General features: G+C 44.6%; 1 long non-coding RNA gene across 1 annotated transcript; it reads left to right on the forward strand.

The window, feature by feature from the left end:
* The first annotated feature begins 18,809 nt into the window (after positions 1-18,809).
* Positions 18,810-21,569, forward strand: LOC102476307 (uncharacterized). Its single transcript, XR_334572.1, has 3 exons — positions 18,810-18,866; positions 20,162-20,308; positions 21,216-21,569. It is a non-coding gene; the product is annotated as an uncharacterized LOC102476307 (long non-coding RNA).
* Positions 21,570-26,397: the final 4,828 nt, after the last annotated feature.

Raw genomic sequence — 26,397 nt, forward strand, 5'->3', positions numbered from 1 at the left:
TAGGGTCAGGGTGAGGGTTAGGATTAGTTTTCAGGTTAGCTTGGCAGTTTTTGTTAGGTTTAGGGTTATGGTAGGCTTAGATTGAGGCTTGGGTTTAGGGGTGATTGTTAGGGTCAGGGTTGGGGATTGGGTTAGGGTTTGGCTTAGGGTTCTGGTCATGGTTAGGGTTTAGGTTTAAGGGTAGGGCTAGGCTTAGCTTTATGGTTATGGTGACGGTACGTTGAGTGTTATGGTTAGATTTAGGGTCAGGGCGAGGGTTAAGGGTGAGGGTTTGGGTTAGTTTTCGGGCTAACTTGACGGTTTTGGTTAGCTTACAGTTAGAGTTAGGTGTTCGGGTTCGGTTTCATTGTTAGGTTTATGCTTAGGGATAGATTTAGGATTAGGATTAGGGTCAGGTGTGAGGATTAGGTTTAGAGTTCCAGTTTGGGGTATGTTTTTGGTTAGTGTTATGGTTAAGGCCAAGAATTAGGGTTAGGTTTAGTGGTTAGGGCTAGGGTTAGGATTCAGGTTCTGGTTACAGGAGGGTGTGTGTTAGGGTTAAATTTAGGTTTAGGGCGAGGGGTTGGGATGAGGGTTAGGGTTATGGTTAGGGTCCGGGCTAGGCTTCAGTGGGAGGGTGAGAGGTTAGTGTTAGGATTAGGGGTCAGGGTAAGGGTTGGGCAATAGGATCAGGGATAGGTTTAGGGTTACGGTAAGCTTAGGGTTAGGGTTAGATTGAGGGTTAGGGCTAGGGGTGAGTGTTAGGGTCAGGGTTGGTGTCTGGGTTTGGGTTTAGGTTAGGGTTATGATCAGGGTTAGGGGTTAGGTTTAGGGATAGGTGCTAGCGTTTGGGTTACATTTAGAGTGACGATAGGTTGAGGGTTATGGTTAGATTTAGGATCAGGGTGAGGGTTAGGGGTCAGGGTTAGGGTTAGTTTTGGGGTTGACTTGACGGTTTTGGTTAGAGTTACAGTTAGGATTAGGCATTAGGGTTTATTTACAGCTTTAGTGTTCGGATTAGGGTTAGGCTTATGGTAGGTTTATTGTTAGGGTTATATTTAGGTTGAGTATTAGGGCTATGTGTAAGATTTAGGCTTAATGTTCGGGTTTGGTTTACGGTTTTGGTTAGTGTTACAGTTAGGACCAGGAGTTAGGTTAGGCTTAGTGGTTAGGGATAGGGTTAGGGTTTGGGTTCTGTTTACAGGAGTGTTAGTGTTAGGGTTAAATTTAGGTTTAGAGTGAGGGGTAGGGGTAAGGTTAAGATTAGGGTCCGGGTTAAGCTTAAGTCTGGGTGAAGGGTTACATTTAGGTTTAGGGGTTAGGGTTGGGCAATAGGGTCGTGGTTAATGTTAGGGTTATGGTAAGATTAGCATTAGGGTTAGGGTTAGGGTTAGGGGTATTAGGGTCATGGTTAGGGTTTGGGTTATGGTTTGGGTTAGGGTTCTGGTCAGGGTTAGAGGTTAGGTTGAGGGTTAGGGGTTAGGGTTAGTGTTAGGGTTAGGGTTACAGTAGATTGAGTGTTATGGTTAGATTTACGGTCATGGCTAGGGTTAGGGGTGAGGGTTAGAGTTAGTTTTGGGGTTATGTTGATGGTTTTAGTTAGCATTACGGTGTGGGTTAAGTGTTAGGGTTCAGTTTCGGTATTAGGGTGAAGATTAGGCTTATGGTAGGGTTATAGTTAGGGTTAGATTTAGGTTTAGGATTAGGGCCAGGGCTGAGTATTAGGCTTTGGGTTCGGGTTTGGGCTACCCTTTCGGCTAGTGTTACATTAATGGCCAGGAGTTAGGGTTAGATTTAGTGGTTAGGGCTAGGGTTAGGGTTTGGATTATGGCTACAGGAGGGTTAGTGTTAGGGTTAAATTTAGGTTTAGGGTGAGGTATAGGGGTGAGGGTTATGGTTAGGGTTAGGTTCTGGGCTAGGCTTAAGTCTGGGTGAAGGGTTATGTTTAGGTTTATGGGTCAGGCTTAGGGTTGGGTGATAGGGTCAGGCTTAAGGTTAGGTTTACAGTAGGGTTAGGGCTAGGCTTAGACTGAGGATTAGGCTTAGTGGTGAGTGTATGTGTCAGTGTTTGGGTTTCGGTTATTGTTTGACTTATGTTTCTGGTCAGGGTTAGGGGTTAGGTTGAGCGTTAGTGGTTAGGGTTAGTGTTATGATTACGGTTATGGTAGTGTGAGTGTTATAGCAAGATTTAGGGCCAGGGCCAGGGTTATGAGTGAGGGTTAGGGTTAGTTTTCAGGTTAGGTTGATGGTTTTTTGTAACCATAATGATGAGGTTTAGGTGTTAGGGTTCGTTTGCAGCATTAGGGTTAAGGTTAGGCTTATGGTAGGGCTATGGTTAGGGTTAGGTTTCAGTTTAGGATTAGGGCCAGGGGTGAGGACTAGGCTTAGGGATCGGGTTTGGCATACAGTTTTGGTTAATGTTACGGTTACAGTCAGGATTTAGGGTTAGGTTTATTGGTTAGGTCTAGGGTTAGGGTTCAGGTTATGGTTACAAGAGAATTAGTGTTAGGTTTAAATTTAGGTTTAGGGTGAGAATTAGGGGTGATGGTTAGGTTTAGGGTTAGGGTGTGAGGGTTAGGGTTAGGTTCAGAGTTAGGCTTATCTTTCGGGTTACAGTAGGGTGAGTGTTATGGTTAGATTTAGAGTCAGGGCTAGGGATAGGTGTGAGGGTTAGGGTTAGTTTTTGGGTTAGGTTGACAGTTTTGGTTAGCGATATGTTTAGAGTTAGTTGTTAGGGTTCGGTTACAGTGTTAGAGTTAGGGTTTATGGTTAGGGTTTGGGTTAGGGTTAGAGGTTAGGATTAGGGTTAGTGTTATGGGTTAGGGTTAGGTTTAGGGTCAGGGGTTAGGGTTAGGTTTAGGGTCAGGGGTTAGGGTTATGGTTTGGGTTTAGGATTAGGGTTATGGTTAGGGTAAGGGTTAGAGGGTTAGGGTTAGGGGTTTGGGGTTAGGGTTAGGTTTAGGGTTAAGTTTACAGTTAGGGTTTGGATTTAGGGTTAGGGTTAGGGTTAGAGGGTTAGGGTTAGGGGTTTGGGGTTAGGGTTAGGTTTAGGGTTAAGTTTAGGGTTAGGGTTAGGTTTATGTTAGTGTTTAGTGTTAGGGTTACGGTTAAGGTTACATTAACTTTTATGGTTAGAATTAGGGTAATGTTAAGTTTAGAGATAAGGTTTCCTCTTAGAGATAGTGTTAGGTTTGGGTTAGCTTTTGTTTGGGGTTAGGTTTATGGATAGTGATATGTTTAAGTTTAGAGTTAGGTTAAAATTTAGGATTAGGGTTAGGTTTGGAGTTGGGGTTAGGTTTAGAGTTAGGGTTATGGTTAAGTTATCATATAAGGCTCAGAATAGGATTAGAGTTAGTGTTTTAATTAGGTTTAGAGTCAAGTTTAGGATAGGATTAAGGGTTACGCAAGGTTTAGTGTCAGGCTTGAGATTAGACTTAGTGTTAAGTTTGGGGTGGAGGTTAGGGTTTATTTTAGGGTTAGGGTTTAGAGCTTGGGTTAGGTTTAGGGCTAATGTTTGGGTTAGCTTTGGGTTTAGGGTAAAGGTTAGGGTTACGTTAGGTTTTTGACTGAGGGTTATTGTAAGGTGAGGTTTAGAGTTAGGGTTCAGCTTGTGGTTTCGGGTTAAGTTAGGGTTTTGAATTAATGTTAGGGTTAGAGTAGAGTTAGGTTAAACGTTTTAGTGAGGGTTATGGTTAGGGTTCCGGTTCTGATTATGTTAGGGATAAGGGCGAGGTTTAGGTTTAGGGATTTCAATAAGATTAGGGTTAGGTTTAGGGTTCGGTTTATGCTTGAGATTATGGTGAGGTTTGGGATTTAGCTAATGTTTAGAGCCAGGGTTATGATTAGGGTTTGGGTTTTCATTAAGGTTTGGGCTAGGTTATGGACTAAGTGTAGGTTGTTAGGGCTAGGTTAGGTTTAGGGTTAGGTTAATGTTTAGTGTTAGGGTTAGAGTTGGTGTTAGATTAAGGGTTATGGTTAGGGTTAGGGTAATGATAAGTATAGAGATAAGGTTTACTCTTAGAGGTAGTGTTAGTTTTGGGCTAGGTTAGGTTTGGGGTTAGGTTTATGGATGGGTTTTGTTTAGGGTTAGGGTTAGGTTAAAATTTAGGGTTAGGGTTAGGGTTGGAAACAGGGTTAGGGTTATGGCTAATTTATGGTCTAAGGCTTGGAATAGGATTAGGGTTAGTGTTCTCATTAGGTTTAGGGTCAAGGTTAGGATAGGATTAAGGGTTAGGCAAGGGTTAGGGTTAGGCTTGAGGTTAGAGTTAGGGTTAGGTTTAGGGTTGAAGTTAGGGTTAGTCTTAGAGTTAGGTTAGGGTTTAGAGCTTGGCTTAGGTTTAGGGTTAACGTTTTAATTAAGGTTTGGGTTAGCTTAGCATTTACGGTACTGGATAGGGTTATGTTAGCATTTTGGCTGAGAGTAAGGGTAAGGTGAGGTTCAGAGTTGGGGTTCATGGTTAGGTTTATGGTTAAGTTAGGGTTTTGAATTAGTGTTAGGGTTACATTAGAGTTAGGTTAAACATTTTGGTGAGGGTTATGGTTAGGGTTCCGGTTATCATTAGGTTAGGGATTAGGGCGAGGTGTAAATTTAGGGATTTCAATAGAATTAGGGTTAGGGTTATGGTTAGATTTGGGGTTGAGATTATGGTGAGGTTTAGGGTTTGGCTAGTCTTTAGAGCCCGGGTTAGGATTAGGGTCAGGGTTTTCGTTAAGGTTTGGGCTAGGTGATGGATTAAGTGTAGGGTTAGGGTTAGCTTAGGTTTAGATTTAGGTTTGTGTTTTGTGTTAGGATTAGAGTTGGTGTTAGATTAAGGATTACAGTTAGGGTTAGGGTAATGTTAAGTTTAGAGATAAGGTTTACTCTTAGAGGTAGTGTTAGGTTTTGGTTAGGTTAGGTTTGGGGTTAGGTTTATGGATGGGTTTTTGTTAGGGTTAGGTTAAAATTTAGGGTTAGGTTTAGGGTTAGGGTTTGAAATGGGGTTAGGTTTAGAGTTAGGGTTATGGTCAATTTACGGTCTAAGGCTCAGAATTGGATGAGGGTTAATATTTTCATTAGGTTTAGGGTCAAGGTTAGGATAGGATTAAGGGTGTGGCTAGGTTTAGGTTTAGGTTTGATTTTTAGAGTTAGGGTTAGGTTTAAGGTGGAGGTTATGGCTTGTTTTAGGGTTAGGTTAGGGTTCAGAGCCTGGGTTAGGTTCAGGGTAAACATTTTCCTTAAGCTTTGGCTAAGCTTAAGGTTTAGGGTAAGGGTTATGGTAACGTTAGAGTTTTGGCTGACTGTTAGGGTAGGATGAGGTTTAGAGTTGGGGTTGAGGGTTAGATTTAGGATTAAGTTGGGGTTTTGATTTAGTGTTAGGGTTAGGTTAGAGTTAGATTAAACGTTTTGTTGAGGGTTATGGTTAGAGTTCCGGTTATAATTAGGTTAGGGTTTAGGGCGAGGTTTATGTTCAGGGATTTCAATAGGATTAGGATTAGAGTTAGAATTAGGTTTAGGGTTGAGACTAGGGTGAAGTTTACGATTTGGCTAGTTTTTAGAGTGCAAGTAGGAATACGGTTAGGGTTAAGGTAATGTTAAGTTTAGAGATAAGGTTTACTATTAGAGGTAGTGTTAGGTTTGGGTAAGGTTAGGTTTGGGGTTAGGTTTATGAATAGGGTTTTGTTTAGGGTTAGGGCTAGGTAAAAATTTAGGGTTAGGGTTAGGCTTGGAAATGATTTTAGGTTTAGAGTTTATGGTTATGAATATGTTATGGTATAAGGCTCTAGATAGGATTAAGGTTAGTGTTTTGATTAGGCTTTGGGTCAAGGTTAGGATAGGATTAAGGGTAGGCAAGGTTTAGGGTTAGGCTTGTGGTTAGAGTTAGGGTTAGGTTTAGGTTTGAGGTTAGGGTTAGTCTTAGGGTTATGTTAGGGTTTAGAGCTTGGGTTAAGTTTAAGGTTAATGTTTTCATTAAGGTTTTTGTTAATTTAGGGTTTAGGGTAAGGGTTGGCGTTACGTTACGATTTTGGCTTAGGGTTAGGGTAAGGTGAGGTTTAGAGTGAGGGTTCAGGGCTAGGTTTAGGGTTAGGTTAGGGTTTTGAATTAGTGTTAGGTTTAGGTTAGTGTTAGGTTTATCATTTTGTTTTGGGTTACGGTTAAGTTTCTGGTTATGATTATGTTAGGGATTAGGGTGAGGTTTAGGGTAGGGATTTCAGTAGGGTTAGGGTTAGGTTTAGAGTTGAGGTTACAGTGAGGTTTTGGGTTTGGCTAGTTTTTAATGTGCAGGTTAGGAATAGGGTTAGGGTTTTCATGAAGGTTTGGGGTAGGTTATGGATTAGGGGTAGGGTTAGAGTTAGGTTAGGTTCTGTGTTAGGTTAGAGTTTAATGTTAGGGTTAGAGTTGGGGTTATATTAAGGGTTATAGTTAGAGTTAGGGTAATTTTAAGTTTAGAGATAAGGTTTACTGTTAGAGGTAGTGTTAGGTTTGGGTGCCAAAAACAGTGTGCCAAAATATGGAGGTGGAAGGTACCAGTCTGTTAAGGCCTGGTCCTGACTCTGGCATAATACCACTTCTGTCACTTCTATTGATCAGAGAAGATAGGGCCTGTCCAGATTCAAAGTGAGAAGACTGAGACCCTCCTCTCTCCATGGGAAAGTGGAAAGGATTTGTGGAAACCTTTTAACCCATCACAGATACATGAAGATTAAATGGAAAGCAGTAAAAGCAGAGACTGGGGAGCAGTGGTCTCAGACAGATGGTGAAGTCTTTACAGACTTAAGTCTTATGAGCAATTTCATAAGAGTCCTGGTGTCTGTCTGACTCTTTCTCTCCCTTGATGATAGAGGGCTTGCACATGCACATGCAAGAGAGGGAGAGTAAGAAAGAGAGAGAGTATCCCCAGCAGGGTCTCGTCACATCACATTCTCTCTTATCCAGTCCTCCAGGTCTTCATGATATTGGACATCTATGCATGTGCCCAGAGTGTTTTGATTTCAACCTGGGGATCCAAACCTGTGACAACCATGTAGCGTCCAATACTGTAATCTAGTATACTAATGACTGCACATTGAATCTCTAAATTGGACCATTCATTCATTCACTCATTTTTAAGATAAAGTCTCTTTATGACCAGTCTTCCTGCCTCAGCCTCCCAAGTAGCTGGAACTAAAGGCATGCAGCATTGCACCTATCTATTTTTAGACAGATCCTTGCTATGTTGCCCAGGCCAATATTGAGCTCATAATCCTTTTGCCTCGGCCTCTCTGAGTTGCTGGGTTTACAGGCACAGACCACAGAACTAGCCTTTAGGAAGGACCCAGAATGGAGCCTGGACCTCTCATGTGGTCTCAGCCTGTTGAGCACAGCTTCTTAGCCATGTGCACCACTGTGCCTGGGCCAGGAATCCTAGTCTTCGTTCATTTTAAGTAGATGATCAGACCTGCCAAATATGTAAAAAGTGTCACTTACCAGTAATTAACAGGTATTATTCTTTCCAGGGACAGCCTGGTGGGAGACACATAGGTCAGGTATCAGTTGGAGGCCTCTCCTCCAATTTAGGTCATCCAGGGTAAGGTCAGGGTGGCTACGTGTGTGGTGCTCTGGGCTCATAGACACCTAAATGCACATTTGAGCAGAGATGGCTTTAGGCTGCCTGCCTAGACTCCCCTTCCTGGAGCCCACTGCCTAATTGGAAGGGGTCATTTCAACATCTTAGCAGAAAATAGACTTTTTCTTTCCTTGATGTCGTGATTTGACTGGGAGTTAGCAAAGCGTCAGTAGAATCCTAAATGTCTACTTTAAAAAATCAAACCTTCATCTCAGCCTGGCACGGGTCTCCCGCTCTCCCTTTGTGGGAAGAAGATAAAACGCTTTCATGCATGTCCTCCTGCCTGTGAAGGCAGACTAGTTAAACATCGCTGGTAATGGCTTAACTGTGCCAAGGATTTTATGTCTTCCCAGTAACAGTTCCTGCCTTTAAATGGCTTCTATGGGGAAGAGCCATAACACACATGCAGAACACAAGCTGAGAAGGGCTTCAGGGAGGGGGAGTATCTCACAGGGGCAGGCACAGCCACAGTGTGGAACTGTGGGCCTGGTGACAAGCTAGGCCCTTTACATAAATTACCTTATTTAATACTCACTTCACTAGGGCATGCAGTGGTGGAGACACGGGTTGTTTTCAATTCCCATTTATGGTTAAAATCCTGGAACCCGAAGAGGTTGAGTAGATGGCCCAAAGTCATGCCTATGGAGTGGGACAGAGCTGCAATTTCTACTTGAATGCGTCTGACCTCTGTGCTTTTTATCCTACCAAGAAGTATTGCGGGTGGTGGTGGTGGTGGTGGTGGTGGTTTATCTTCCTTACCTCCTGTCACTGCCTTTTACCCATTGCTAACTCTTGTATAAAGAAGGAGCCTGGGGAAACCAGCAGTTAGCATCATAATGGCTATGTCGCTGGATTCCCACGTAGACGACCGTGGTTCGCGTCCTGGACCTGGTGGCTTAAAACTCACACCGGGCGTGTGTGCGTGCGTGCTCAAGATCCTGAGAGGAGAATGGAGGAGAAGGGATTGCGATGTGACCATCCCCTCTGGGGGGTGATTTCTCGCTTTCTGTCTCTATGTCTCTCTCTGTCTGTCTGGCGAGCGCACGCACCCTGTAGCGAAAACCCCTCCAAAAAAAAAACAAAGAAGGAGCCTGGAACTCAGGGCATCCCCACTCCAAAGCAGACCTACAACTGTGTGTCACAGTTTGGTTGTGTGGCTTACTTAGGAAGGCCCCAAAGCATGACATGTACTGAGTCTGAATATGAGCACAAAACCAGAGGGGAGAGGGAAAGGGATAAAAGTAAGGGCTGTTTAGGCAGAGTCTTAAGGGGAGTCGATAGATCAGGTGATGTCTGAGAAGCCAAGAGCTGTAGATCATTTCCAGCCACATTAAGTTATTGCTGTGTGACCTTGGAACAGACATGTCTCCACCTAGGGCCTCAAATTGCTTCATTTCATCTTGTTGAAAGACTACACTCTAGGCTTTCAGAGGTCTCATTTAGCCCTGAGTTTCTGGGAGTCTATGAGGGCTGCTGCATGTAACTGCACAGGCTGTACACTACAACCCCAGGGAGGCGGCACTCATAGACTTAAGTTATTGCTGTGTGACCTTGGAACAGACATGTCTCCACCTAGGGCCTCAAATTGCTTCATTTCATCTTGTTGAAAGACTACACTCTAGGCTTTCAGAGGTCTCATTTAGCCCTGAGTTTCTGGGAGTCTATGAGGGCTGCTGCATGTAACTGCACAGGCTGTACACTACAACCCCAGGGAGGCGGCACTCATAGACCACAGTGTAAGTTGTACACTGCAACCACCCAAGATTCAGCAAAGGAGAGTGTGGACAGAAGGGCTGGGAGGAAAGAACATGAGAGGACAGCAAGGAGAAGAGGGGTTCCAAGCAGAGGGGGGAAATGGCCTGACCACTCTTTTCTCTAGTCAAGAGGTAGACATGTTTTTACACTGAGGAGACATGTTTTACACAGAGGAATCATATAGGTTCACAGGACTTGGTGGGGGAGACCTGTGAGTTTTGTCACTAAACATACTCACCAGACATTTCTGATCATGCCATTTGATTAGCTCTGATTTAAGGAATAGAGGACCCTAGAGAGGGCATCCTTTAATGCTCCTGAGATGTACGGCTACCAATTTTCAGAGGCAGCTTCCTGTGGGAAATCTTCCATGATAGAGCCCCATAACTTACTGGTCCTCAGCCACACTTCCTGCAGTGCTTATGTGTTTGTTTTGTTCTTGTTCATAAACTGATGCCCGAGACAAACAACTGTGTCTCCCCTCAGACCAGGGATCCCTGAGGATGGGGCTCTGTATTTCCTTAAAATGGCATTCCCTGAGGTTGGGACTGTCTCTGCTCAGACCAGGGCTTCTAAGGGCAAGACTTCTCTCAAACTAGGGCTCCCCAAGTACAGTGCTGTGTTTCCCTTCAAACTGGAGCTCCTTGTGGACAGGGCCATGTTTCCCCTCAGACTGGGGCTCTGAAAATGAGGCTTTGTCTCCTCTCAGACTGAGGCTCCTCATGGACAAAGCTGCTGTGTCTCCCCTTACACTGGGGCTCCCCGAGAATGCGGCTGTGTCTCTTCAGACTGAAAGCCTTCTGTCAACAGATGCTGTGTCACCATTCTTTGCTCATTCATTTGCTATTTACTGAGGACCTATTAAGTGTCAGGCACTGTTCCAGGCTTAGAATATTACACTGAAAAAAAAAAAAATAAGACCTCTGGTCTCATGGAACTCACAATTTAATTGTTGGAGCTGATGATAAATGATGAATAATTTTAAGCTATAAATACTATGAAACAAATAGAAGCGGTATAAAGGGCCTGGTAGGGTGGAATATATGTGAGTATTTGAGCTAGGGTGGGTTGGGAGGGTCTCTTGGAGGAGGGATTTCTGAGCTGAGATCCAAATGATGAGAAGAAGTCAGTCATAGAAGGTCTGGGTGGAAGGCATTCCAGGCAGAACCAATCACAAGTGTAAAGTCCCTGAGATCAGATAAAGGTACAGAAAGGTCAGCATGTCTAGACCCAGTGAGGAAAAGGGGTGGCACAAAGATGAGGTCAGAGATGTTGGGGTGGGCACCACAAAGATCATCCAGAGCCTTGCAGGCCATCATGAGGAATTGTGACTCCCTTCCATGGGGTTTCCCTGAACCTCCTGTGGCTTTTCTGTAATATTCTGGTAGGTATCTGAATGTGTCTGCAGGTGAGGACTTTGTTCCTTGTCTCACCTTCAGGATGCAGAGCTCTGCTGGCCCCAAACAATAATGGAGGGAGTACTTGCAGTGCCTTTCCTGCAGCCATGCCTGGTGCAACCCCAGGGACAATGCTCCCTTGCCTTCCCTGACTTAGTTATTGCAGACCTGGTCCCCACAGCTCAGCACTCACTTCCTGCTCCTTAGCACAATTTTAATGAAACCAGTGAGGAAAAGACCTCCTCGACCCCAAGTCTGGATTTACAAACAGGGTGCTGAGAAGACACAGCTCTCACCTCCAGCTTATCTCTCAGAGCTGACAGTAATCACCAGAACACTCAGCCCTTTGCCCTTTTTTTTACCCCTCAGCATGGATGTCCTATGGCAGATATCAGTCAATGCCTGTCCGTGTCATATTCCCCCACAATGGGCTGTTAAGAAGACAGGTTGGTAAGTCACGTTGATTCATTGTTGAAGTCTAGCAAATTAGTGAACCTCTCAGGTCCTCAGTTTCCCCATTCGTAAAACAGAGATAACAGTGTACTTTATAAGGTTGAAATAATATTTAGCTGCATGTGTCATAATATGTAATAATCTACTTATTTTATGCCAGGACCTGTGTTTCATTTTCATTTTAGTTTGCTACAGGGAAAGAAAGCACTCCACTTGATGGGGTGGGGAATTTGGGCATGCACGTGCACATACCTACTACATTTTTCAAGCTAGCAGCCCTAGATTCAAACTGTGGTAGGCTATTTAGGATCCAGATCCCTCAACTGCTAGGCAATGGAACCATCCCTGTGCTTCATATTTATAAATGATAGCTCACTTAATCATCACAGCCCAATGGAGAAGGCGCATTATAATCCCTGTTCCTCAAATGAACATCCTGAGGTACAAATAGGCCACACAGCTCTTCAGGAATGTTACCAGACATAGCAGTTCCTAGGCAGCAGTTTCATGACTGGGACCACCAGGTGCAGGGAGGGGGAGGAAGGATTCCTAGCAAACATGGCACCATGGGGGGAACCAGCAGTTAGCGTAATGGCTATGTCGCTGGACTCCCACGTAGTCGACCGCGGTTCGTGTCCCGGACCCGGTAGCTTAAAACTCACGCCGGGCACGTGTGCGTGCGTGCCCAAGATCCCGAGAGGAGAATGGAGGAGAAGGGATTGCGGCGTGACCATCCCCCCTGGGGGGTGATTTCTCGCTTTCTGTCTCTATGTCTCTCTCTGTCTGTCTGGCAAGCGCACGTGCCCTACAGTGAAAATCTCTCCAAAAAAAAACAAAACAAAAAACAAAAAAAAAAAAACATGGCACCATGGGCTATGTGTGATTCCTGAAATGTATAAAATAATCCTACATAGGAAGAACTGAGCTCTTCCTGTGCCAATCACATGATCTGGATAAACACTAATTCCGAAACAATCCTCATTAATGAATAAGAGACTGAGTCCCAGATTTGGGACTAGTCCAGTCTCACCTGGTACATTATATGGACAGAAGTCTGACTACTTTCCCTATTTTCCAAAATCTTTCCAAAAGTGACTGGGGAAGTCATGCCCACAAACATTAACAGACCATTTATTTTCTATTAACAGGATTCTTCCTACCTCCTGTCCCTGGCATAGTATCTTTGAGATGTATATTTCAATCAATTGCAGTATATTCTTTTGCTTATCTCTTCCCAAGACACAGAACTTCCCTTTTCCTTGAGATGTAGATTAAGCCTTTCTTTAACTAATCTCTTCCCAAGACACAGATCTTCCCTTCCAATCACCAACCTAAGAATTGTGGAACCCACCTATAACTTAAAAGCCCCGCTTCTACATGTCCCACCTTTTGGGGCCAGACAAATGGAAAATCTTTTCATTAAATGTTGTCTGTCAATCTCAAAAAGCAAGAAAAGGAACCTCTGTACATGATCACCCTGAGAAAGGCATGTATGCCTCTTCTCCGGGCCTAGGTCACTCTCATTTGGCTTTGAAATAAACTGCATTAATTATTAATTATTAATTTTACAGTTGGTTATTTTTTTTGTCAACAGTTAGGACAGAACCAGGATGAGAGCCAAGTCCTGTCTTACCACCAACATCTCTACCATGTGCAGCCCAAGTCAGTATTTGGACCCTCTTCAGGACTAGGCTGGTTGGCAGCACCAGGTTGGTGCTTCCCCTTTAAAACTCATTGGAGAGCTGGCCCCATAGCCTAGTGGTAAAGGGAGCTGAATCCCTCACGGCCAACTCTGTTTCAAACTGTAGCCCTCGCAGCTTGAAAAAGACACTAGGAGCACATATGTGTGTGTGTGTATACCACCACAATCCTGACAGTTTGAATGAATGAAGAGATTATGGTGTGACCATATCTATTGGAGGGGGGGGTGAACTCCCTCCTCTCTGAGGAGTACATGAGCCCAATGGCATTAAAAAAAAAAATCTATTGCCCCTATGGTCCCTGTACCCCGCAAGCTCTGGCTTGAAAGGGAAAGATGAGCTCAGTTATCTTTGAAGGAGTTCTCAGATTTCCATCACCCCACAGCCACCTCCAATAAAGGGAAAGTATTGATAATCACATTTCTGCTCTCCATACCCGGCAATTAATAATTGCAATTAATCTGGAACACTTAGTCAAATAAAGTAGGGCCTAATTGGCTGCCTGCCTTTTTCCTTTTGATTGAGACTATTGCATTCTTAGCTGTTCTGTAGTTAACTCAGTGGGAGCTCTCAAAGGCTTCAGCTTGGCAATTTGCATAACATTTAGAGAGGAAAGACTGAGCACTGGGTAGGGGAGCTGGGCCTTTTGAATTGGGGCAGAGGGACAAAGAGTAGGAATCCTATACCCTGGGCAAACTGTTCGGATTTATCTATTAACCTTTGACTGCCCTGATCTAGACAGCACTTCAGGGTTTATTCTGGTTCTCCATGCAGGTCAGCCCCTGTGAGAAGGAGAGGATGGGAATGGACTGACTCTCAATTCTTTTTGTTCCAGGAGGTTGGTTTATTTCCCACCTGGTGAGAAATCCACTATTGTAACCTTGGTTTCTGCCTCTCCCACTCTCTCAGGCTGCAGATGGGTCCTGGGGCACCTAGCTCCTAAGAGCTGGATTGGGGAATATGAAATTGTCAGGGAGGAAAAATTCTTCCCCTACACATTTTGGTTCATTGTTTGAGCTCCTGCAAATTACAATAACAAAAGACAGAGTAATAGGAGAAAAATAGAAGTTTACCAGGTGTGCATTGTGTCTAGACATAGGGGAAATTCAGAGATGAGCACCTCAAAGGTGTGGTTAGAATGGGGGGGGGGGAGCATATACAGCATCTTAGCAAAGAACAATAACTTTGTAGAAAAATGACATGACAAAGAAAAAAAACTTTGGGCTTCTACGGATGGCAAATTGTGGAAATATAGAAGTGCAAATATAGGAGACTAACAGTACATAAGGACTAGACAGTAAGGCTTGATTGATTGTATAGACTATTGGTGCTATTGTGTCTCTGATAAAGTAACAAGGTTGCTGTCCTTTTCCTGGTTCAGGAAGTGTGTATGCTGGGGGCACCTCTGCAGGGGGACTTCATGTTCTGTTTTTAGAAATTTAGGAGAAGCACAGAGAATTTACCCTGTAACCACTTTTTCCAATTGTTTAAAGTTAGTTTAAAATAATCATTATATTGGGAACCAGCAGTTAGCGTAATGGCTATGTCGCTGGACTCCCACGTAGTCGACCGCGGTTCGTGTCCTGGACCCGGTGGCTTAAAACTCACGCCGGGCGCGTGTGCGTGCGTGCCTAAGATCCCGAGAGGAGAATGGAGGAGAAGGAATTGCGGCGTGACCATCCGCCCTGGGGGGTGATTTCTCGCTTTCTGTCTCTATGTCTCTCTCTGTCTGTCTGGCGAGCGCATGCGCCCTACAGTGAAAATCTCTCCAAAAAAAAAAAAATAATCATTATATCAGAGTAGCATATTTTGGGGTGACATATTCTGAATCCCTTCAAGCTGGATCACCTGTCCCCAAATTCCTTCCTGAGATTTCCTTGTCATCCCCAAACACGTGCTTGAAATTCTACCATTACAGATTCATTTCTCTGGGACCTGATAGTGGTGGTAAGCTACCAGCTACCAAAACTTGTTGAGTTTCCTAATTGCACTAGCTGGGATTCTTCTTATAGATGATAGCATATTTAGCATGGTCTTAGACAACATCATGCTTTGTTGACTTAATAATTTAAAATTTCAGAGAGTCTGGCCATTTTCAGGCATGGTTTGATCCAGGTGTTTACAATGTCAGCATTTTCGTATGAGTCCCTTGGCTCTGTTCTACTCCTGGGTTGATCTGTTCCTCTGGTGATCTCACACATACACACACACACACACACACACACACACACACATGGCAACTCCACAGTCCCTTCTCCATTCTCCTTGGATTTTGGGACGTGTACACACAAATGCACTGTGTTGGGGGTTTTTTTGGTTTTTGGTTTTTGGGGGTTTTTTTGGGGGGGGATTTTTGCTATAGGGCACATGTGCTCACCAGAGACAGAAAGCAAGAAATCACCCCCAAGGGAGAATTGCCACGCCATAATTTCTCTTCCTCAATTATTGTCTCAGTAGTACCACTGGACACATATAGCTTTTCTCTAAGACATTCCTGCAGAAATTAAGGAAGTGTTTCTGGAGAATCCCACAGCAAACATCTCACAACACATTGACCCAAATTGGAGTACATGTTCCCCTCACTTTTCTCCCCCAACATATCACAATGGCCCAGGTGATGGGATATGCTGATTCACGCAGAGCCCTCACAGCCCACCCTAGCATCCAGTGTAAAGTCACCACATCCAAACAACATAGAAACGATGGGTAGGAGCAGCAGCCCAGAGCAAGGTCTGGGTGCTGAGGGCTAGGAGGACAGGGGCAAGTATGTGGTGAATGTCCAACTTCCATGGAGAATCTGTTACACTGGGCAGTGTCACCACGTTATCACATAGCTCAGAAGTCAGCATACTATGGTCTTTGGGCCAGAGCCTATGTTTTTGTAGCTAGTTTTATTGGAACACAGTTCAGATGTGGGTTTTTGCATATTGTTTATAGTGGCTTTTGTGTTACAACAGTAGAGTTGAGTAGTTGTGACAGAGACCTTATGATCCACAAAATGTAAAATACTTACCATCTAGCTCTTTAGACAAAGAGGTTGCCTGCCTCTGATATGAAATAGCAGAGCATAGAGGGGAATCAGACATTATCTGCTCCTATTTCTTTCCTTATACAGGCACAAACTACTCCAGAAAATGACAGCCTAGACCAAAAGTGAGGTCCTGGTTTACTGCTAGATGCAGGGCTAGCACTCCCTGGTTTTTTCATGAGCCAGCATCTTGGCTGTGAATGTTGTCCAGAAGGTTGATGACCTAGATCCAGGGAGGAAAGTGACCAGGGGTATCTAGAAGAAGATTTAGGAAATCCACAAGGCACCAAGGGCAGATCTCATTGTCACTGCCCTCCCCAGAGGAAGCTGACCCTCAAGCAGCCTCTGGTAGAGTGTCCAGGCCCAGTCTGGGAGGCTGTGAAGGTGGCCAGATATTTCTAGTCACCTTACAGACCTGACTCCCCAGGACAGAGACAGCTTCTGCTCAGCCCTGGGCCCAAGTCCTACTTTAGCTCCTCCAGTGGCTGCCCAGGGCAGGGGATCAGAGCTGGCATTTTATGCCCTTGTTTGCAAACATTCAGCAGTGCACAGCATGAGTGAGCCCAGGGCTACAGTCTTGCAGCAGTTCCTTTACTTGGATACAGCATTTCCTGTGACTGCAACCCATGGGTGAGGCAGGATTCCTCCATAGCAACCTTGACTAACATGTAGGAAGCATTTTCCTGTGCCAGTTGCTAATCTAGCCCTTTACCTGGATTCACTATTTCTCACAACACCACCATGACAGAGGTATGGACACAGCCCCAATGGAGCATAAAAATGAAGTAACTTGGGGGCCGGTAGGTGGCATGGTGGTTAAGGGTGCTGGATTCCCACATGGCTGACCATGGTTCAAGTCTTGGACCTGGCTGTTTGCTTTCTCACTTTCCCTTTCTCTCTCTCTCTCTCTCTCTCTCTCTCTGGTTGAATTAAGAAAAAGAAAAAATAATAACAAAGGGAATTAAATAAATCTTTGAAAAAAAAAATAAGTAACTTGGGGCCAACTGGTAGCTTAGTGGTTATGGTGCTAGACTTCCACATGGTTGACCATGGTTCAAGTCCTGGACCCAACAGCTTGAAACTCATGCCAGGTACCTGTGTGTGTGCCCAAAATCCCAAGAGAAGAACGGAGAATGGATTTCTGTGTGGCCATCCTCTCTAGGGGGTGATTTCTTACTTTCTCTCTATCTCTTTCTCTCTCTGGTGAGTGCACATGCTCTATAGCAAAAAATCTCTCTCTCAAAAAAAAAAAAATGAAATCTGTGTGTCCCAGATCACACAGTTTATCTCAGTCATCTGAGAACTAGATGCTAAGATTTATTGGGGTTTATTGGAAGTATACCTATGAAAAGTCTAAAAGGGGAAGGAAGTGGGAATAGGCAAGGAAAGCCTAAAATGAGAACCTGAAACGTGGGGAAGGAAAAGAGACAGGGAAGCCTCAGACCACCACACAGTTGGTACAGCAAGCCCAAAGGGTAAGTGTCCAGCACTGGGCAGAAACGGCCAGGCCCTAGGACCCCTGCTGTGCTCAGTCATTGGCTGGGGCTGACTGGGAGGACCTGGTCTTGGCTCTAGAGCTGAAGTAGACACCGTAAGTGTTAATGAGAGTCTCCTTGCATTGGAACAACTACTTTCATCTTAAAGGGGGATCTGAGTGGCACCCCTCCACACCAGCACCACAGGTGGAAAATCATTCTGTTGGGAAGATGATCAGGTGTACTTAACCCCTTGGCCTTATCCCTTGATGTAGAATGTGGTGGGGTATGAGGAATGCTCATACTGAGTGTTCTGGATTTGCCACCCCACCAGCTATGTGTCTTTGGGCAAGTCACTCTACTCATGTTCATTCATTCATTCACTCATTCACTACTAAACCACTTATTGAGCATGGAGGTCAGCCCATGCTTTGGTGGTATCAAGACCTGTGATAAACCTTGAGAATGCAATGCTGTCACAGTCTCACAGAGCATTCCATGTGGTAGTGAAGGACCACAGTGCCCACAGCAACACTGAACAATGGAATAGGGGCAGTGATGGAGGATATCATCCCAGAGAACAGAGATGTGGGTGCTATCATGAGCCTTGACTTCTTCATCTGAAAAAGAAAGTGGTTGGACTCAAGAATCTCTAAGCCCCTCTTCCATTCTACAAAGTCAGGCTGAATCTAGCAAATCATAAGGTCTGCTCCATCAGATTGAGAGTCTGAAGCTAGGGTGTAGTGTACCCAAGAACCTACCAGGGCCTGTGCAAGCCTAGACACAGGCACTGTGGCCCCATCTGCATCCTGCCCAGGTACCTGCTCCATCTCCGAGCTGTCTCCAGGGTAAGCACTCAGTGAGTGATTGACCTCAGGGTGGGGTTCATGCTCCAAGGGTCTGCACATATAATGCCTTTGTTGTTTCAGACCCCAGGGCAGGTATCCATTTTGGCTTTCATCCAGAGAGGAGCTAGTCCAGAAATCGAGGTTGAGAGCCAGGCCAGTCAGGCAGGAGCCATCGGTTAAACAATTGACATTCATCAGCTGACAGTTGAGTCCTAAAGAAGTCAGCAAACTCATCTAAAAAGTCAATCATCCAGAATTTCTCAAGTCTCTTTTCTCACCCAGTCATGCCCAGACACATGACCTTGAGAGGTCCCTTATCTTGCTACAAATTATTACCAGGAAAATCTATGGCCAATTAAACAAGCAAATGTTTCTCTTGCACTTTTTTACTTTCACTCTCTTAAATAAGCTCGGACCTGACCTGCGGGAGAAGATGCTGGCCTTTTGCCTGTTCTCTTCATCAGACTCAACATTTCCTCCACAGCACAGATGCCAGGACTTAGTTATTAAATCAGCAAAACCCAAATGCTCCCAAGATGAACTCCTGATGATGCGATAATAGCAATTACCCTGGAGAATTCCAAATGGTGCAAATCACCAGAGGAAATGTCACCAGCAGCAAGCATACTGGCTAAAACAACCAAACAGGTAATTTGCTGGGTTATCACTCAGGCACTAAACATGAACGTAGCAGGGCTCTAGAAACCAACAGTAACCAGCAAAAAAACCTTCTCCATCTTAGCCAGGTAAAGTCCCAGAAATGCAGAACATCTTTGGTCTGTACATTCTTAACTCCTTCTGCACATATTTGACCAGTATAAAAGAATACATAGAAAAGGCTGGGTATGAGGTGGAATGGATGGGGGCTAGAACTTCTGTTCTGTTTATCCTTACCCAAACTTTTCCTGTAGAGCAGGCAGGGTATACAGCCTACTCCTCACTGTGTCCCCATCTCTCAAGAGTATCCTGAGCCTTCAAAAGGCTAATGGAAAATAATTATATGGAGAAACTATGCATAGATTTCAAATATGTTCTGTACAACAATTTATACTTTAATTCCATTTTTCCAGAACTTTCTGAAGTCCCTTCATATTTGTTTCTCTGTCCTTTCAGCTTCTGCTTGTCTTATTCTCTCTGCTTGTTTTTTTTCCTTTCTCCTTCTCTCTCCTCCCTTTTCTGGAGTGGGTCTCTTGTGACATTTGCACTTCAATTCATGTGTCCTTATCCTCCTCACATCAGGAAGTTCTTCCTAAACCTTAGCCAGTCTTGTGGGCATTTTCCTGACCTTTGCCCAGTTTTGGGGGTGTCTGAGCACTTTTGACCCCTCAAAGGGTTTGTGCATGCTCTGAGTATCCAAGTCTGGTCTTCAGGAATGGACAGGCTCCCCCAGCAAGAAAACTCAGGGCAGCCTTGTGTTGCTGCCAGCACACAAAACAGCTCTGTGTTAATGAGAAGAACATACCTCTTTCTTAAGGCAGATACATCTTCACTGTAGGACTTCAGCGCTATTTGCCCCCTTGGCCGGGGAAGTCAGAACCAACAGGATCTATTTATCTGAGCATGGGAACCCAGAGGGGATCATAAATAGGTCCCTCCCATTGCTGCAGAGAGGCCAGGGATCATTCACACATATTAGCTACCTGGGAAGCTGGATTTTTACTCAGACTCCTGGCCCAGCCCCCAGGAATGTTCCAGCAGGTCTGACCTAGAGCCTTGACCCATGCTCCCAAGATGATTTTGAGAGTCCCTGGTTCCTCAGAGTAACAGCCTACACCCTCAAATAAGTGCATTAGTATTTGCTTTATATACGTAATACTGAAAATTGAGATATTAAGTAATAGAAGGAAATAATTTAATAAAGCTAAAATAAATAGAAACTACATTATTTTCTTCCTGTCTTCCAAATTCTGCTTCTAACTCTGAGTATATGCTCCCCACTTTAGAGGCCACGGTCATGGGGACTGAGAGAGGAGATTTCACCTTTGAGAACAGGAAGGCATCACCCTTTGTTGGACAATGCCCAACTTGGCCTGCCTCACTTGGTCCTGCCCTCTTCCTCTCTAGCCCTAATCAACAATGCTGATTCTCAGGTGAGAACCCAGTCCTTGAGGTCAGAGTGAGACCTCAAGGTTTCCCTTCCCTCCAGCGTGAATTCCTCATGATTTCAGACCCCTGATAGGCTGAGGGGAAAGCTGTGGTGGGTTCTGGCTGGACACATCCTGACTTTCAGGATCAAGTCAGCCAATGCTGCAGACCCATGTTCCATGTTTTGCCTCTGCTGTGGAGTGTGTGAACACTTCTCTGTAATGTTTAGCCTCAGCCAAGATGCTGTGAATCAGGCCTGCACTGATTTAGTGACAGATTATATTTCTGGTGACATGCTTCCTCACCTGTAAAATGAGAGGGTCCAACTGATGGATTGCTAAGACCTTTCTAGCTCTGAAAGTGAGGTTCTGAACCCTGGCAGCCCTGTTCATGAGTGGAGAACTAAGCAGCAGCACGTAGAAAATATCACACAAAGGGAGAAAACAGAGCAGTGAATTCAGTCTTTCTGCCAGCTCTTCTGTCCTAGAGAAAGGCCCGCAAGAGTCCTGGGCACCCAAAAAAGGACAAGATGTCCCTTGACCTCAACCCTTCAAGCAAGTTCAACAACCCCGACTCTCCTAGAACAAACTGTTCTTGAGTAATTCTTTTCTTAACCTCATTTATTTCTAAAGAGACAGGATTGACCTATATGATCACTATGGAGCTGACCATGGATGTGGTCTAAAATGGATTTTTAATAAGTGAGGACTGGACCAGCAGGTGGTTAAGGAGCTTAAGGCAGCTAGATCCCACATGGCCAACTCTGCAGTTCAAATCCCAGATCGGGTGGCTCAAAAATCACACTGGACATGTGTGTCCACAATCCTGAGAGAGGAATGAAGGAGAAGGGATTGTGGCATGGCCATCACCCTTGGCAAGTGAGTCTCATTTTCACTCTCTGTCTCTTTCCAGGGATAGCATGTGCCACACAGCAAAACTTACCAAAAGGAAATTAAAAAAAAAAAGAAAAGAAAAGAAAAAGAAAATGAGGGCTGCAGTGCTGGCCCCACAGTGAAATCCTGGAGCTGGATCTTCTGTGGCCCATTATGATTCCAATCTAGTCCCAACTGGTGGCCAAAGACATGTGTGAATACTCCTAAATCCTGAAGGATGGAAAAATAGAGGAGCAGGGCAAGAGGCCACCTGTGTAGCACCTGGAAGCTCCTGAGGCAGTGTGTGCTCCATCCCACAGAACAGAGACACACATTCTGGTACGGGCAGATCCAAGTTTATTTCTTATCGCAAGCTGAAATAAACAATGCTCAAAAGCCATTGTGCGTAAAGAAACTTGGGTGGCATGTGGAGCTAACATGGGCTTAGAATCAGCCAGAACCAGGTATGAGTCCTGGCTCTGCTGCTCTCAAGCTGCGTGACCTTGGGCAGACTATTCAACCCACCTGAACCTGACTTCCTCCCATGTAAGAAGAGAGATAGTGATGCCGACTGTGTCAATTTAGCCTGGGGACTAAAAGCAGTCATTGAGAAATGGCCGCAAATGGGGATGCTCCCTAGGAACAGCATGAATATTGCTCTATCTCTGTCACAACAGGAATTATTTGCCAAGGACAGGCAGCCCCTCTAGCACAGGGCTGGGGAGGAGTTGAACTGGTCTCTGTACACATTACTGTGATGTAGATGGCCCTTCTTTCTTCTCCATCCTGTTCACCTAGCTTTTGGTTACCGTGTTTCTTCTGCAGGCAATTATTGATGGAATGATTTATAAATTACAAGGTGTTTATTGCTTCTGGAGAAAGCATAGGCCAGTTATCAACAGAATTTACTGATAAATTAAGTAGTAAGAAGGATTAAAGCCCAAGGAAGAAACCAGAGTGGGAGGAGATTGGGTAGCCTGAGGCTGGTGTGTTTCCCATATAATTCCCATGTGTTTTGCAGGCTGCGGCAGCTCCTGAAAGCAAGGGGCCTGCTCTAGCTTGGAGGGAAGACTTCCTAGATACTTCCTCTGGGGCTGCAACTGTGGCTCAGGCTGAACCCATGTTCCCCTGGCCTTTACTCTGGAGACCCTGCCCTTTAGGTGTCTATCCAGAATCCAAGGCTGAATTGATAGCACAAAGCTACTTTATTTCTGCTTAACAAACACTAAAGTACTTTTAATACTCTTTTTCCTAATAAATCGAGCCAAACTGCTCAGACTCCCACTAATGGATCGCATCTTAATGGAGTATCTCTTTTTCCTTTTTCCTTAAAGTGATAGCTATAAAGTATCACCACAGTGTGTGAAGAGCCCAGTCTGAGTCCAGGCACAATAACTCGGGTGTGTCTTCCTCAGATATGGCTCTGGCTATCCCCTGCAGATGTAGCTCTTTCTCTGTAAACAGGTCAGCCTGATTTGTATGTATTCCCCCTCTGTGATTAAAAGCTGTTGATGCCACTGATGGCTGCCTGTGGCTCTGCTGAAAGACACTGATAATTATGCCTGGTGCTCAGCCTTGGAGAAGGCCCTGGGAGAAGACTGCTCTATTGGAGCCTGCAGCCCAGCTCATCTGCACTAAAATCAGGGGCTTTACTTACATCCCAGCCGCACACAGGCAAGCACATGCACGTAGGCACATGCACATACACTTACCCACACACTGGGGCAGCAGATCAGGCTTGTCACTGAAGCTTAAGAAACAGGTATAGGGGTCAAGGAAGCAAAACAAGAGTGCTATCTTGAAAGGGAAACAGGGGACCAGCAGTTGGTGTAATGGCTTTGTCACTGGACTTGACCACGGTTCGAGTCCTGGACCCGGTGGCTTAAACTCACGCCAGGTGCGTGTGCTTGTGTGCCCAAAATCCCGAGAGGAGAATGGAGGAGAAGGGATTGTGGTGTGGCCATCCCTCCCAGGGGGTGATTTCTCACTTTCTGTCTCTCTGTCTCTATCTTTCTGGCTAGCACACGTGCCCTATAGCAAAAAAAAAAAAAAAAAAAAAAAAAAAAAAAAAAAAAAACCCTCAAACTCAAGGGAAAAAAAAAAGGAAAAGAAAGGGAGATAGTTCAGCAGCTCAGAGGTCATCCTTCATGAAATGTAGAGACAGTACTGGGTACTAGTGGAGACAGAGTCTCAGAACTGAATTTCTCAGGTGGGGCTCTAGGCCAAGCACCACTTTCCAGTGGGGTGCCTCCAGCAAAATAGTCAACTTTTCCGCCCCTTAGTTTCTTTCATTGAAAACAGGGAGAGAAATATGTCCTGATGAAGACACCGTGAGTCAGCACACACAAGGAACCTAGAAGAAGGCCTCGCGAGGGTTCCACATAGCTTAGCTTCATCTTCATCTGCATCCTTATCCTCCTGTTCTCTTCATGCGCATCAGCATTTGTCATCACTGTCATCTCCCAGAAACAGAGCTGTACAGTAAAAGGAGCCCTGGACTAGGAAGGAGGAGGCACTGACATCCATTCATGAGCCTTTTCCCAAATAGGAGTCCACATAAGTTATAAACGTCCTCATGTTTTACCAAAATAAACACAATAAAATCCATGAGAAACTTTGGATGAAGAGAAAGTAAGAACAAGGCAGGTACACAGAATGTCCTTTGTGCAATCCTGTGGGGCTTCTGGAAGTGGCCGTTATTCTGGCTCTGAGCATCTTAAAAATACAATCAGTTGTAAAATTCCCTGACAAATGTAAGCCAGTTGCAAAATGAAGGAACCTTCCAAACAGAAGGTTGAATGAAAGAAGGCAGAAACAAAAGAACACACTCTGTGTCATTCCACTTATGTAAAGTACAGACAGGGCAAAACTAATCCATGCTGGAAGAGACCCGAGAGGGTCCTGGTAATGTTCTATTTCTTGGTTGGGTATATAAGTACCTGGGTGCATTCAGTTTGCAAGAATTTATCAAGCTATACATTTGTGATATGTGTGAGTATGGATATGAATGTCTATATGTGTGCGTATATACATATGTATTTCATGAAAAATTTAAAATGAAAGCAGTTGCTTGGTAGAATCATAGCTTTTTAATACACTGAAATATATCAGTAACTCTTTTTGTTAATGACAGAAATAACTAGCTAAGCTCTATTGCTGTGTATTCTGCATCGAGTACCCTGTGAACCACACGTTTCCCTCCCAGCCATCCTTCAAGGTGCTGTGGTATCCTGCTTTTACAGACAGGACAGCCAAGGCTTAGTGAGGTTGCAGAAAAGCCCTGCATCCCCACGTTCCTTCTTGATTTGATTCTGTCCCCCACCTCTGCAACTCCTACCCACATAGCACAGAATCTGGCACATAACTGATGCTCAATAAATGCTTGAGGGAGGAGGCAAAGAGAGCATGTCATTGCAATGTCACCACTCACCCTGTCTTGACATTTTGAAATCATTTTTGTCTCCCCTCTAATTCCTATTGCACTTATAGGCAGCACCAAATGGCACTTAATTGCTTTCTGTTACTAGGTCTAAAATGCTCTGTCAATCGGGCCTGTGCTTCCAAGCAGCACAATTGTTTGGCATGACTAAGGAATGAAGACCTATACTGCTGCTACCAATAGGAGAACGGCCTGGGTGGGAGAGGGAGGAGGGGAGGAAGCTAACCATGGCAGTGGTGATGGTAGTGATGGTGGTGGTAGGGAAGAGGCCGAGCTCCCTCCCACCTGCCCAAACCCTTAGTTCCTAACCCAGCACCTAGATGTAAAAGTGAACAAACGGCGCCAAAATGGACAGGTGTCCAACTTTCCCCAACCCCAGAGTCTTGCTTCTGTCTGTGACCCTTTCCTACCTTATAAAGAGTTTTTGTGTCAACAAATAGCCTGATTCATGGCCAATTTACCACTAAATTTATACTCTCCTTGCCCAAATGCCCGTTTCAACTTTAGTTGACACCAAAAAAAGCAGCAGATGGAGTCCTAAGGAGACTTCACCCTCTTCAGGTCCCAGGAGCTCTTTGGGTCTCCCTTTGGGATTTTTGGGGACATTGTTTTCCATCCCCCTGGGAGGAGCATGTCTTTCTGCCACTGCTTGTGTTACACCAAGTCAAATTTCAATGAATAATAAATTACAATAATAATAACTTGAGGAAATTTATGCCCTTGCATCAACTAGGTCCACAACAGAAAGGGAAAACTCACTATAAATTACACCCTGGGACTAGTGAGTGAGTAATGCAGGCGTCTTTCCCCAGAGACCTCCAAATCAACTCATTTAAATTAATAAATCCCACTTTCCTCTGTGCCTGAATAATAGGCTTATTTATATGTCTCAGAATTGGCCAAAATATCCGAGAGAGGAAATAGAGCAATTAGAGTTCCTTCGTTACACAGAGAGGTTTCCAAGACACTGTCTGAGCTTGCTAACTGTTAATTTAGCTGAATATAGGAAAGGAAAGAATGAATTCAATCTGACAAATGCATTGCTGCTAAATCTCCATGCTGCCACATAACCAAAGTGGCCGACTTTTCCCCTTTTCAGTTGCTTCTTTTGCCTTTTCTGGGTATAGGTCTGAAACTCTAATGCACACTGGTCTTTATTTTAAAAGTTGTTGCAGAGTATAAGATGAGACAATTGAGTTTTTTTCCTGACAGCTCCCTCTACAGAGATCCCTTGCACTGAGGCTTGAAATTTTAAATATTTAACAAAATGCAAGCAGTGGCACTGACCAGTGGGATGGGTCTGGCCCACGGGGCCCTATAGTGCCAGTGTTAACTCTTTTCAGTATCTTAGGGTGGCCAATGTGGGGGAAGATCCAGGGACAGTCGGGGAAGAGCTCCTGGAGGGCTCAGAACAACAGATCCTTCCCAATAAGATGAAAGCATTTTAATAATTCAACAGTACAGAAAACTGAATATCAGGCCTTCTTCTGCTAGGGTTCTGAACAGCTACTGGTGAGAAGGTTCTAATCTGCTTTTTGTCATTTCTGTTCTCTTCTTTCTAATCTTATTTTCCAGTCTATGCCTAATCTATCATGCTCACCCTAGCTCACAGTTACGGCACAATGTAATCCCAATGCTAACTACCCAGAGTTAGTGCACTCTACAGGTTAAAGGCATCATTTTTCAGGTCACCAGGTGGCGTGGTGTTTAAAGCACTGGACCCCCACATGGCTGACCACAGTTCACATCCCTCACCTGGTGATTTGGTCTCTTACTTTGTCTC

Source organism: Tupaia chinensis, unplaced genomic scaffold (assembly GCF_000334495.1).
Source record: "Tupaia chinensis unplaced genomic scaffold, TupChi_1.0 Scaffold000238_1, whole genome shotgun sequence".
In the NCBI taxonomy this organism is placed as follows: Eukaryota; Metazoa; Chordata; class Mammalia; order Scandentia; family Tupaiidae; genus Tupaia; species Tupaia belangeri.